The following is a 15,464-nucleotide window of genomic DNA, read 5'->3' on the forward strand; positions in this document are numbered from 1 at the left end:
TTTGTATTCAAAGTTCATTCATTAGCTGCATTGACTAGTTTGAATACACTCTTCGTTTAATTGTTTCTGTTTGATTCCTACCAGTGAAGGGGTTTTAATTAAAAGAGGCACAGGCAGAGGGGATAAAGTGAGAGCTAAATGAGCAAAGTGATCTTCAAAGTGCCCACATAAGCAGAGGAAGTAAAGGGCTGGACATGACTGAACAGCTTCTCGGCTGATGCTGACGTTTGGGGAGAAGTATGGAGTAATGACTCGCCTGTCTATAGTGTGTGTGAAATGTACGCATGCATTCATGTTTACAGATCATAATATTGTAGAAAAAGTTCATTCAACGTGAGTACTTGTCAACAGGGCAATATAACAGCAAAGGAAGAATTCTTTCTCTGATCGGCTTGGAAGTAATAGTCTGTCAAAGTTCTCCACTGGAAGAGAAGAGTTAAATGCTACACTGTCTAGAAAACACACAAGAGCTGTAAATGAACTGTTGCAAAAGGAACCAGTAAATCTAATAAATATCCTGTAAAACTGGATTTGAATTCTCCTTTATCTTCATGTTACTGCTGCAGCTTCAGAAACGTGTCATTGCGCTGCAAAAACGGAAATCTAAGTAAGATTAAAATTCTTAAATGGAGTACACATATGTTTATCTTTTTAAAGGTAAGTTAATTCTTAGTTTTTATGCCAGTGAATTCCTCTTGTATTTTTACTTGTTTTGGGAAGTCTTGACAAGCCAAATTTTCTTGTTTTGTTGGCAGATAATTTATCTTATTTTAAGCAACATTTACCTAATTTTTGTATATTTTTTTCTTGTTTTTTTAAGGCTGAGTTTTTGCAGTGTGCTATTGATCAGCAATGAGGCACAAGCAAAAGTTCCATTAAATATTTTATGTAGAGAAAATGATCATGTTTGAGTATTGAAAACATTCTGTGATATCTAAATTTTGCCTGTGATCATCAACGTGGCATTATCTCTGTGCTGACCCACATGCTGACCTGCTCTGTTAGCAGGTTATGCTGAAAAGTGCTGAGTGGCTGTTTCCTACAAATGGGATTTCCTTATCTGTGCTGTGAGAATATTTTGTCCCAGCACTAGATGACATTCCATTTTGCTCTGTAATTCATTTCCAGACTTTCTCATTGTCCTGCATTGTTGCTCTCTGACAGGTGAGATGGATAAAATGGTGCAAGCAAGGGGTATGCAGATTGTTTCTGAGGATGTGAATTCAGCAAGCTAAAAAAAACCTGAGTTTTAAAAAAAAAACAACATAAAAAACCAAAATAAGCCTTGCAGAAATCACACACATTTGATTTCGATTTTTTATCTAAAAAAAAAAATAAAAAAAACAAAAAAAAAATTATATTGAATTATTCAACATGCAAATGAGGGGGAAAATTATTTTGTTTTGAATCTCAAAAAGGGACTGCTGTGCTCTCAGTTTGGCTGATTTATGCTTGTATGCTAATCTGCTGTGTTTATTATTGCATTCTGCGAGAAAAAAAAAAAAAAAGTGCAACATGGTTATTTGCTTTAGTGTGGGGGAACCATTCCCGAAGAGTCTGGGCCCATTGCCAACTAAGCACCATCTCATTATCTTCACTTTTACTGTGGAACTGTGTGGAAATGTGTAATGCATTGCAGCAGTGTTGCATGACAGGTGAAGTCAGGACATATTGTGCACACCAGCAGCACATTGCACTGCGATGGATGGCAGTACAGAAAAGTTCATTTTTCTCTTTATCAGAACTCAGTTTTTTGTGCCATGTTTGTGTTTAAAATCCATCTGTTTTGGGAACTTTCCATCAGAAGATGAATGAAAAAGCCATAGACTGAGCTGAGAAGAAGGAGACTAAATGGTAAATGGACTTGTACTTCTATAGTGCTTTTCTAGTCATACAGACCACTCAAAGCGCTTTACACTACTTGTCACATTCACCCATTCACACACACACTCACTCACTCAACACACTCATACCCCGATAGGCACATCAGGGGGCAGTTTGGGGTTCAGTGTCTTGCCCTAGGACACTTTGGCATTTCAGGGGAAGCCTGGAATTGATCCCTCAACTTACCAGTTGAAGGACAACTGCTCTTCCTCCTGAGCTACAGCCACCCAGACTAGAAAAAGATCCCTGACTTTCAAGTTCCAGCTTGACAAGGGACACAGAAGTAGGATGAACATCGACCACTTCAATCATCTGAATCATTCTTTTCGATCCTCGCCTTTGTTCTGGCTGTGGTCAACTCAGCTGTGTCCGCTGTCCCTTTGCAGCAGGTAGCAGCAGAAAACTCTTTGTTGAAGTTGCCGGTCAGGCTGATTAGTGACTCATTCCAACCAGCTTACACATTTTTCTACTTTTTAATGATGCATGCATACACCTGCCAACAGACAGAGAGGAAGGTTGAAAATCAGCCCTTTCTTTCCTGACCTCCTCTCAAGTTCTTTTAACTCCCCATCTCCACCACCCCTCCCTTCTCTGCTTTGTAATGTTGACAATGTGCGATAGCTTCCCTCTCCTCCTTTGACATTGATTCCAGTGATTTAAATCTTCCCCCTCGTGACACAAATTACTCGTAATTTACAGCCACCCCTCTGTTTCGCTCATAATATGCACTGGTGAGGATTCAATGTTCCGTCCATTTCTTTCTTTCTCACTACTCTGTTCTTCTCTCATTGTTCCCAAGCCACCTTCTTCAGTGTATGTCCTCCTCTTTGCTCTCACACCTTTACTGCATTACAATTTATGGCACTGGATGTTCCTTTCGTTCAAAAAGAAAAGCCTGCACAAGCACAGTGGAATGACAAAGACCTTGTTTTTGGACTGATGTTAGGCTGCACAGGTGAAAATGAAGTGTCAAGCCTGCCACTTGAATAGACAAAGGCAGAAGCCATCAACGCTGCTAACATAATGTTAGTCACGTCAGTTTACAGCACGAAACATCTCTATTTTAGTTTATGTAAAACATGGATATCTACAGTCTGACGTTTGTCAGCCAAAGATATATATATATAGAACAATACTGATCAGGTGAGTTGGCCATGATGACTAAAGGAAGGTAAAACTTTGCCACACTAATATTTACAGCCTTAGTCGAACAAAACTTTAACCATTCAAATTGAATTATTATTTAAGCTTTTAAAAGTGCTCAGTGGCCCATGCTTCAATTGGTGGTGGCAGGCCAGCTTTGTACTCAAACATGCAACAGAAATAAATTTGTACCCAGTACCTCCTTAGCATACACCCCAACATCAAGCCCATTGATGCTCCCCCAGAAATGTGGTGAGTCGGTGAACAGTAAAATGTACATGACTGGTTTGACCACAGGATACTATGGTTTCTGGTTGGAAACCCCATGAGCCCTAGGAGACCCTAGGAAGTTCAGGGAGGAAGGATGAAAGGTCCATGGCTTGAGCAATGGGTCTATCTGGTTGATGTATGTTGTCAAAGCTTCATGCCATTGTTGTTTGATCAGGTGCCTTTCTGTGTGTGGTTTGCATGCTGTGCCCGTGTGTGCATAGCTTCTCCTTCTGGTTGTCCTGCTTCCTTACAAAGTCCAAAAACATGTATGTACAGTTAATTGGTGTCTAAATTCTCCCCAGGAGTGAGTGTGGATGGTCTCTGTGATTGGCTCTGTGTTGGCCCTACAGATTGATGACCTGCTCAGGGTGCACCCTGCCTATCGCCTGATGATTGCTGGGAAAGGTTCCCATTTTCCCTGAGACCCTGAATAAGCAGTAAAATGGACGAGTTGTAGAGGAGCAAGGAGGTCCTGGCTTGCCATCTAATTGCAGCTCCAAGCTTCGGGCTGCTACAGGTGAAGAGATTATGACTATGTTTGGAAATCTAGCACTATACCTTTAATGAAGGGTGTCATCAGTGTACAAATACCAGGTTTGGATTTCATTAAAAATGTTTATAGTCCAAATTAGACTGGATGCAGTCCTGCTTTCACCTTACTGTAAATTACCGAGTCATAAGGTGGATTTTATTTTTTGTCATATTATTTTCTGCTCTGGTTCTATGTTGTTTTTAAAGATCTAATGTTATGGTTTAGTTAACAGTCCAGTCAGTCTTGCTTTTGGTTTTATCTTGTAGAGCTTGGCCCCTTGCGTTTTCTGATCAAGGATACATCCTGTTCTTGTTTCACATCAGGATTTCAGTTTCACATCACCGCACTTACCCCTTGCTTGTAATTCTCTTCCTTTAGTATATCTGCTACTTGGTTTGCTGTGTTCAGAGTCAGTTCCACATGCACTATTCACAAAAAGTTAGGGATATTCAGCTTTTGGGTGAAATTTCACAACAAGCCTAAAATGCATTCAAACCTGTACAGGTGAACTTAATGTGATCTTCTCTAAGCTTTTAAATGCGCATGTCCAACTGTTAAATGTTTCCATAAATTTTGCACAAGTTGCTGTTCTCTAATAAGGAGCTTAACGCAAAAATCACAGCAGGTGTGTGATCCTTGAATTGACCAATAAATGTCCTGGTTCAATTAGAGCTGGTGTTTAAACGGTTGTCCTCATCATGCTGTTCACATGTTGACATCATGAGACCAAGACGACACCTAACAATGGAACAACAGTCCCTTGCCATTGCGATGCTTCAAACAGGACGATCTCAGACAAAAGTGGCCACTGAGCTTGGAGTGTCACAGAGTGTCATCAGCAGGTTGCAACAGAGATATTGAGAGACTGGAAGAGTCACAGAAAGGCCTAGAAGTGGACGTCCTTTGGCCACATCCCATGCTGATGACCACTACATTGTGAACACTGCCCTTGAGAAACCGGATGATGAATGCCACTCAACTCCAGGCACGTTTAAGAGAGGTGAGAGGCACCCAAGTGTCACGTCAGACCATTCGAAACCGTTTCCATCAGCGTGGTCTGCGTGCTAGACGACCTGCACGGGTACCTGACCACACCACCAGGCACAGGCATCATCGTCTTGCATGGGCCAGGGAGCATTTACGCTGGACGAGGAACCAGTGGGCCTCAGTGCTGTTCTCTGATGATAGTCGTTTCACACTGAGCAGAAATGATGGCCGGCAACGATGTTGGAGACGTCAGGGAGAGCGCTATGCATCAGCCACTGTTGTCACCAGGCCAGCTTTTGGTGGTGGCGGTGTTACAGTGTGGGCAGGGGTGTCCACTTGATACAGAACTGCCCTACACTTTGTGAATAGTACAGTGACAAGCCCATACTACCTGAATAACATCATTAATCCAGTGATTGTGCCCCTACATGAACAGCACAGACCTAATTTCATCTTCATGGACGACAATGCTCCTGCTCATCGAGGCCGCATCATCAGGGAACGGCTGTTGGAGACTGGTGTACCTCAAATGGAACGGCCTGCACTCTCTCCAGACCTGAATCCCATTGAAAACCTGTGGGATCAGCTGAGCCGTCGTGTAGAGGCTCGAAACCCTGCACCCCAGAACCTTAATGACCTGAGGGCTGCCCTTCAAGAAGAGTGGGATGCCATGCCTCAGCAGGCAATAAGTTGCCTTGTGAACAGCATGAGACGTCGTTGTCAAGCTGTAATTGATGCTCAAGGGCACATGATGAGATATTGAGACGTTCAAATTTTTTGTTGTGGTGTAACTACCATTGTTGTTACCTTTTGTGTTGAATGAATTTTTTTAGATGAGGAAATCAGTAGTGCATCCTTCTACTTAAATGTCTTACTTTTATGATATTATATCACTGTAGCATGAACATATTGCATTTTCCATAAATTTCACCTGAAAGCCAAATATCCCTAACTTTTTGTGAGTAGTGTATATGTGCATCATTAGCTGCTTTTTGGTTCTTATTTTTAGAGTTTAATTTAAGATTTCTTTCTCTTTTTTCTTGTTTTTGACAGTTTTTTTTCCCCAATGGCAAGTCACCTGGTTCCATCTTACTCTACCATTGGTATCTGCTTGTTAACTACATCTAGAAAGCTCTTTTATGGTCTTTCTCAAAGCCTCCTGCTTGGTAGGTCTCACCTCAGCATTCTTCTACCTATATACTACCTACTAGTCCCCCTCTGTATATGTCCAAACCATCTTAGTCTGTCCTTTCTGTCTTTGTCACCAAAGCCTCTGTGTGTTGTCACTATGATGCATTAAGTCCTGCTCTTGTTCATCATTTTCACTTCAAGCAAAGTTCTGCTTCTTGTTTTTTTCTCATTGCCACTTTCTCCAAAGTATACAATATTTCCAGCCTCATCAGCAATGTTAAATTAAAGCTGCATTAAGTTTAATTAAAAATCAATTCAATACCCATCTACCTCTGAAGCCCAACCCTAACTTTGAGTTTGGGTCCTGATGCAGCCGTACATCACTTGTTCTGGTAAAACATTAGTTAATTAAACATTTATGTGTAAACATTGTATTTGTTGAGAAACATTAAAATTGTATGCATTCACTGCTGAGAGATTTTCAGATTATTCACATGTGATTTCTAGAAAAGTAAAATAATTTACCCTGGTTATGGGCCATGTTGGTATCATCCTCTCAGATTCCGCTCAACAGGACAGAATGGTGTTAACTTGTCACTTGCTGAGCAACACAGTCAAGTTTGCATTTTCTGTCATTTGTGTGTAAAGTGCAGGGAACTCACTGCTTGATTCAACACATGACAGCATAAATCACATCCTTTATTTCCCTCAGGGAGAATCTTTGGAGTGCATATCGAAATGCATCACATCAGGAGCCTTTTCCCTACACTTGATGCTCACTTGGAAAAGAATTACAAAAAAAAAAAAAACTGGGTGGGACTGTGTCACAAACCATTGAGGAGGAAATTTCCTGTCACTTTTGTGTCTGCTGGTAGAAATCTTGCAGACATGGCACTTCAAGAACAGAGCTTCCAATCACCTCTAAAATGGAATTATGGGGCACTTCACAGCTCAGTGGCATTTACTCTGAAGGGGAAGAGGCTTAGACAGCGAGAAAATGATACAGAAGCCATTGCTCCATAGCTATGAACAATGAAACAAAACAAACAAACAAAAAAAAAATGCACATCAAGTGTTTTCCGTTGCTTCACCTGTTTCCGATCATCTCCTTTTTTGCTCTATCCTCAGTTCTTTTCATTTTTCTGGAATTTTTCTCTCTTTCATCAAATGACAGTTACTTCATCAGGACTGTAATTGAGACCTTTTGAACTTCAAAGTTATGATGCCAGAACTGTGAGGACAACACGACAAATACAGAAGGAAAACTGAAGCTAGGGAGGCTTTGTTTCCTGCTTCTGGAGACTGCAGACTCGTTAGCTTTGTTTAATACATCATATTTTTGAAAGACAAAAATGGCAAAACCTTTAAAACACATCTCTTTCATAGAAGACACACAGATACAGAAAATGGTTTTTTTTTTTCTCCAAGAATTAAAGTTGTACTGAGCAGAGTTGGAAAGGTAGGAATAGTTTCACCTCAACAAACACAAAGAAATGTCATCATCTTCATCCAGGAGGGGAGGAGCAAACAGTGATAATTCACCAGGAAACCAATCAGAATATTCATACATGTTTTTGTCTTTCATTAAATTTGTTTATTTATTTATTTCCAGTCAAAAAGATGGAGGACTTTTTGGCTGGATATCTTATATTGGTGTGTGTGTGTGTGTGTTAAGTAAAAAAGGGACATATTTACAGGCAAATGCAAATTTAATCTCCATTGCGCATTTGATCCCACTTATAATTGTGATGTAATGCTTGACAACCAGCAATCAGCAATCAGGGTGGGTTTCAGTACAGAAGAAACTTCATCACCATCACCATTTAATATAAGTTATAGTACTCTGTTCTTATAACCCAATGTAACCGTTTGATACCTAGATCGTTTTTATTTAACATTTCAACTATTTCCAAGTAAGCAATTAATCTTCCTCTTTTATTGTCACTATGATTTATTTACAAAGGGAAATATTACTGCAGCTGGTTCAGCATCACATGTTTAACTATACCTTGGTGTTAGTTTGCCCTCGGATATCTTGTTTGACCAGAAAGATCTTTTCAGCAACCCTGATGCTTTCCTTTCCAGTGTAGGTGTGATGATGGAAGCACTTAGTCTCTTAAGGGTTGACTTACCCAAACTTTACCCCAACCTTGTGGCCCTGACTGGGTCACAAAGGTTTTTTTTTTGTAATTGCCAGATTATTGATTCTGTTAAGAAAAGCAGGTAATGTTCCTTCAGGAGATCTTAATGAGTGGAAGGAGGCTTCGGGTTGTGAGAGTGTGTCCAGTCAGAGTAAACACTGAAGTCAAAGGGTGAAACATGTCAATAAGCGTAACTGAAACTTTATCACGGAGAAGCTGTGGATGCAGAGGTTTGTGATGTAGCTCCGGAGAGATGTGCTCTGATTGCAAATAGCGGTGAGATAAACTGGGTTTTTGTATTTTTATACTGCAGAGACAAAGGTGATTCTTATATCATTAAAGTTACATGTTATGTTAGCATTCATTGCAAAATTATACAGTTATATTCAGCAGAAATTGGCTTTATTTCAGAAGATATGGTCCAATAACTGAGAACTGATCCAAATCACGTGAAGGTTTCTAAGCTGTTTTGACAAAAAAAAAACATGAAATGCTACTTTATTTCAGGAAAGCTGGAACACTTGACAGGAGTTGCAGCAGTAAAAGTCGCTGGCATGAATGCTTTATTTGTATTATTAAGAATTAAAAGCTCATCGTTTCTGTTAGGTAACACACATACATCTGCAAAATGTCAACTCTTCATGAGCTAACAAAGCAGCTTTGATCTGACCTTAACTATATGATCTGACTGTCTGACAGACGGGATGAATCCCTAAAGCGAACAGTCAGTCCTTCAAATCTGACTCAGTAACCAGCCTTGAGTGTCAGCCGTCAGTGTGTATGTATGCTTCATTATATCTCTGACCTTCCCTCTGCATATTCAGTTATTAACTTAAAAAAAACACTTGGTGTTGTACATATTTGTGGCATGTTGATACAACTGATCGGTCTAAGATTTCTTTAGTAGCTTAATTTTCTTTTCCACAGGCAACTATAGCCATGAAACTTGGAGCAAAGACAGAATTAAAAAGTCTTCACTATCAGTCACCGTGTCCAACTAGTGCGGCATATTCAGAGCTATTTACTAACTTATTTTCAATCAACGATATGAAGAAGATAATCTACTATACTACATCTATTCTGAACAAGTGTATATTGTGGAAACCAGATTTTAGTTGTTAAAATGTTTCCGCCATGATTAAAGTTTCATCATCTGTTCATGATGTCAAATCCAGGAAGGTAACAGGCCCTCACTTGTTACCCGAGATGCTCCTGACTTTAAGTTCCCCTCAGAAACCCTGATGAGACATTTCCTCTGCTGGGAAACAATGAGTATGCACCGTTAGGCTGAATGTATTAGAAGTGAAAGTGGTCTTTAACTTATAATCAGGCTGGTAACGGTGCAGAATATCCATCAAATGTGCTCCAGAAATTTTCCTACATTTTGTTTTTTATTTAATGCAAAACATCTGGAGCTTCCTAAACAAAACTGCCTAATATTTTTAACAAATCATTGGAATGATTTCTATTTTCTTTTTATGATTTCTAAAGTTAAAATGATGAATTACCACTAATGTATATCCCACGCTACATAAAAGGTAAAAGGTTATTTAGCCAAATCTTCTTCTCAGGAGAACAGGTTCCCTGTATAATGTTGACCCATTCACACATAATTACACACTATTTGCAGTTATGATGTACATATAAACTAGAGGTACCCAAGAAAACGAATTCAATTAGAATAAATGATCTTACTTTGTCCACTTTACTGTAACCAAACTGGGAGCAGGATCTTAAGGTTAATAATCTTTAAACTGGTGTTGTCATTGTGTCACTTTCAGTCATATGGGTAGAGAAGAGGCAGCTCTAGTCGCATTTGCCTTTTGCAGGTGGAACTCATGACATTTTGTCCAACAAATAAAACACATAACACTTGCAGATTATTAGAATTCCTGCATTTATGATGAAAGAGAAGGAAATAAAAATGAAAGATTAAAGCTTTTCTTTCTTAAGATATTTAACTAATGCTTTACGCCAAAGAGGTTCCTGGACAGGAAGCAGACTCCCTCTGTGGTCATGTGTCCGGGTGTGGGGGGTTCCTACGTTCCATGTGGGTCGAGGTACAAGGCCGAGGTCACCTGTCCTGATTTGAGCCAACAGGAATAGTGGATCTTTTTCAAAATGCTCTGTTTCTGCACCGGCTTCAGCACTGGAGGTCTGTGGTTCGGGTCCAATGCTGACTTGTTCCGTTGACCCTGTTTCCACTGGTTCTGGGCTCTCCAGGACTTTCTGCAATTTCAGCATCAACTGGGCCTTTTTTGGGTTCTTTGGGTCTGACACGATGGTTGTCAGCAGAGAAACGGCTTTCTTTATGTCTCCTTCCAGCTGAATCCGCGTGCTCCTCTCCCTCTGCAGTTGAGCCTCCAGTTGAGACTTAGCAATCAGTTTTGAATGGCAGTCTGCAGACGTAGAGGTCTGTTTCTGCGTCGAAGCTTCTGCCTCCCTGACCCTCTCCTCATGTTTAGTCTTCTGCCGCTGGCACCTCTTTGTCAGCTTCTCCTTTTCCTCCGTAAGACTGAGGATGTCCTGGTTGACTTTGTGACATCTGCTCCTCAGGTCGTCTACCTTGGAGCAAAGTTCGTCCAGTTTGAATTGCTTCTTCGCATTTTCAACTTTCAGAGATGTCACCTCTTTCTGGAGGGACTTTGCCTTTCTAATCGCCTCTTTGTGCTGAGCTCTCTCCTCCTGAACGACAGCTGAAACCTTCAGCTCCATGCAGCGAGTTAACTCCTCCCGTTTCCTCTTAATCACATCCTCCTCTTCCTTCTTCAGATTTAATATAGCTTTTTGATGTTGCGCATTCAGATTTGCCAGCTGAATCTGAGCATCAGATTCCTTCTGCAACAGCAGCTCGTTCAGCTGCTCCAGCTCTTGCTTCTGCTCTTCTATCTTAGAAGTCTGCGCTGTGGTCAAGGCCTTGAGTTCATCTCTCCTTCTCTCCAGCTCCTGGTTCTCTCGCCTCCTGAGCAACGTTTGGGCCTTCAGGTTCTCGGTTTCAGCTTGCTCCTTCTCCAGCTGCTCAGTCAACTCCTTTACTCGCTTATTTAACTTTGCTGATCTGTGCACCAGGTACTCATGTATGTCTTTATTGTCTTCCTCTGCGGCCCTGTACTCATCCTTAATGTCACTGATTTCTGTCTTTAGCTCTTTAGATCTTAGCTGATATCTGCAGGGTGACAAGGCACATGGACATAAAGACAAAAACATGTTGGATTCATTTAAATAACTTGGAGTTACATTTGCTTTTTAAGGTATGATAATACATGTGATGATAAAAATATAGTTTTTCAGGACCAGTAGATTGGAAAAGTCCCACAGATACACCACACAATGTATATCTAATAACTTTATTTGCAAACTAAGCAACAACAACAACTCTGCAGTTTGCCTGTTATTTACCAGACAGCTATTGTCAAATAAAAAAGAAATGTCTCTTGAAAAGTTTGAACCTGAACAGGAATCTGTCATTTTTATCCTTTACTGGTGAAATGTTAGATGGCTGAATGGCATCCCATTAAATACTGGATTTAAAAGAAGAGGGAAAAAAATTGCTATTTTGTTTTTAAAACTCTCCATGTGTAACACTGGGATACATTTCTGCATCTGTAATTCTATTTTAGACCTCATACATACATAGAAGTGAGAACTTTTGTCTAGTTCTCAAGATCATGAGAACAAAATGAATAATTTTGTTCGTGAGATTGGGGACGTCTTGTGACTTGTTCTCGAAGCATCAGCCAACCTGAACGTTCTTCTTGTGGGTCTAAGAGAAGTATTGTGTGATTGTTTAGACATTTGAGGAGGTGGTAAACACGGAAAAGCATGAAGCAGAAAGTTGTTCCTTCCACAGTTTTACTGATGCAAGGCTGAACGGATCGTCTAATAAACAGCTGATCGAGTTGGTGAGAAAATACAAAAATGTACACAACACAGTGTGGCGTTTAAGGACACACAACCTGTCACGTGCACAACCCTGCCACTGATGAAGTTTCTTGTCAAAGCCGAAATAACTGGGTCAGTTGTTCACATAGAGACACAACATTCCCCCATACACACACACACACACACACACACACACACACACCCTGAACATGCAGGAGCAGCAGACAGGTAGTTTACCTTTCCAACTCCTCTGTCAGGAATCCAATCTGAGTCAAATACAAGGAGAGTTCTTTCTCTTCAATGGCATCTTTGTTCTCCATAGTCGGTGATTTTTTTCTCTTTGCTGTTCATGTTTCTCAGCTCTCCACGTTTTCTCAGCACCTCCACAGTTTACGTCACTTTTGTTGCGTCATTTTTTAAAGAATAATAACTGTAGGAACAAAACAAAAGAAAACAAAAAACAAATAATAACAAACTGTACCGTCTCCAAGGAGACGATGCTAAAATGGATTTCTCAGAAGTTCTACTTCTTCTAGCAGAAGAAATGATGTTTTTTTCAGTGCATCTTTTTTTTTTTTTTTTTTTTTTTATTTTGGAGAATTTTTTAATTTGATGCAAAAACACTGTTTATTTTCTAAAGTCTTATTCATCACTGAGTAACACTTTATTCTGTAACATATGAGAATGTTTCTGCTTAGCTTCTCCTACAAATAGACAGAATTTAATCAGCTGTTTTAGACCAGCAGACTCTGAATCTGAACTCATCATCAATAAAACTTCTGATTCCTTAAAAATTAATTAGATTTAAAAAATGAAACCCAAACTTTTAAAAGTCTTAAAGTTACTCATTTAAGGTTTGCAGATAAATAAAATATTTAATTTAAACACACTGTACCTCAGATAAATCAAAACATTTGAATGACCAGGTATAGACAAGGTGATTTTAGGTAAAACTGCAAAAAAAAGTTATTTATTCAGATATTTATCTCAGACAAAATGTTTACGTATAGTTTTTCATTTATTTGAAAGAAAGAAATAGAACTGAACTGTCAGATCACAGTTTGGGGTTATAAAGCATTTCTAAATATCTAAATATTTAAACATCTAAATATCGAACAGAAGTAGCATAGGAGCACTGACCCTAAAACTTTATCAACAAAGATAATTTTTTTTTCACACAAAAACATTCCAGTAGAATATGTATGTGCACGGTAAGAACAGAAGTATGTTAACTGTGCAGCTCTCCTGCAGGATCTCTGAGAGCTGAGGAGAGCCTTGTAGGGCTGCTTGTCTGCAGGCTTGTTGTTCGGTTTGAACAGCAGCACAGCAGGACTAGTGGTGCTGTATTCTGTTGCTTGTTGAAAATATTTCACGTTTCACTAATATACAACAGAAATATATTGTACCAAAGCTTACAATTAACTTCTCTCCCCTGAAATCTTTCTGAATTCCTGCCTGTGATACATGAGGCTTGAGAGGCTTGCACTCTGCTGTGTTCAGCTTGCAGAGTTGTGTGTTTCTCTGGCACTGACATAAGCCTTTATTTGCTTTTGTAGGAATACTCTGTACATGATGCAATTATCCATGCATAATTACCCCCTGCAATATGATGGATTTCACAGCTTGCATTTAACAGTGTGTGGGCTAATGCGAGTCGACAGCAACAATTCCTCTTCATTAGACCGTCTCAGCAATTCCTGTGACATAATATGTGCATGTTCGTATGAAAAGAGAAACTTACTGAAACAACACTTTTACCTCACACACTTTTTCTTTGTCTGCTGTCTTCATTAGCGCTAGGAGGAACATTCCAGAGAAGAAACATTCCTCTAACCTGCCTGCTGTATTCCTCCAAAGCACCACAGACTTTCATCAAAGCGACATTTTTTGGGCAGGAAGCTTCTTTAATCCAATCACAGTGAAGCAAACATTTCATCAGCATTACATGTTGGCAGCTGCAACAACAAACTGTACTGCTACACTAGATACATCTGTGAAGCAACAACAGTGGACACAATGTCTTCTGAAGATAAGTGATAGCAACAGTATCTCTGCTTAACACAACTGCAGTCTTGTGAATGTGTTGTGCTTGTTTGTGTGTAGTGGCATAACATGAAATGCAAGAAATTAAAGCTGTTTTTGAACAATGGATGTTCCATTTAAACACCTGGCGCAGCATCTTTTTAGGAGTCTGCCTCAGCTTTGAATTGTGCTGCAGTCCACGTCCTTCCACCTGCCCTGCTGGCTGTTTCCCTTCATAAACTCGGCTAAATGTTCCTCTGCAGATGCAGAGGAAACTCCTTTTCAGCTGCTTGGGTTTCAGTGCACTTCTTGAGGATGATGTCGATATATATTCCTACAGGGTCCCGTGTGATGTAGAATGCAGCATGAATCCATCTCTGCATTGCACTTTTACAGATGCTTCCACATATCTGAGCCAGAACATCTGGAAACGAAGCATACAGCAGCACAAAATCCTGTGTGCTCATGATGACCACCTGCGGCTGAAAAAGGTTTCCTCTCTTCTTCACACACTGAATGTTAAAGCTAGTTTTAATCATCAGGGATCAGAATGTTTCATGATTTTATTCAATAGTTATTGAATATGCTAATTTAAAAACTGTCAAAATGTCTACCATGATGGTCTAGATGTGGGATCAGAATACTAACAAATACACAACAATTTAATGTATTCATGTCATAAAAAAAAAATGCCCATAAGCTCAGAATGTATTATTTACACAGTAGCCTAGGTGATTGAAAATTAGAATAAAATAAATTAAATATATGAGCAAATAATTTGCAGCAATGTAACAAAGACATACGACTCTGTGTTGGATACCCATCCATCCATCCATCTTCTGCCGCTTATCCGGGGTCGGGTCGCGGGGGCAGCAGCCTAAGCAGGGAAGCCCAGACTTCCCTCTCCCCAGCCACATTTGCCAACTCTGCGGGGGGGATCCCGAGGCGTTCCCAGGCCAGCCGAGAGATGTAATCCCTCCAGCGTGTCCTGGGTCTTCCCCGGGGTCTCCTCCCCGAGGGACGTGCCTGGAACACCTCACCAGGGAGGCGTCCAGGAGGCATCCTGACCAGATGCCCGAGCCACCTCAACTGGTTCCTCTCGATGCGAAGGAGCAGCGGCTCTACTCTGAGCCCCTCCCGGATGACTGAGCTCCTCACCCTATCTCTAAGGGAGAGCCCGGCCACCCTGCGGAGGAAACTCATTTCAGCCGCCTGTATACGAGATCTCGTTCTTTCGGTCACGACCCACAGCTCATGACCATAGGTGAGGGTAGGAACGTAGATCGACTGATAAATCGAGAGCTTCGCCTTCTGGCTCAGCTCCTTCTTCACCACGACAGACCGGCGCAGAGCCCGCATTACTGCAGACGCCGCACCGATCCGTCTGTCGATCTCACGCTCCATCCTTCCCTCACTCGTGAACAAGACCCCGAGATATTTAAACTCCTCCACTTGAGGCAGGACCTGACTCC

Source organism: Telmatherina bonti (genome assembly GCF_933228915.1).
Source record: "Telmatherina bonti genome assembly, chromosome: 16".
NCBI classification, from domain to species: Eukaryota; Metazoa; Chordata; class Actinopteri; order Atheriniformes; family Telmatherinidae; genus Telmatherina; species Telmatherina bonti.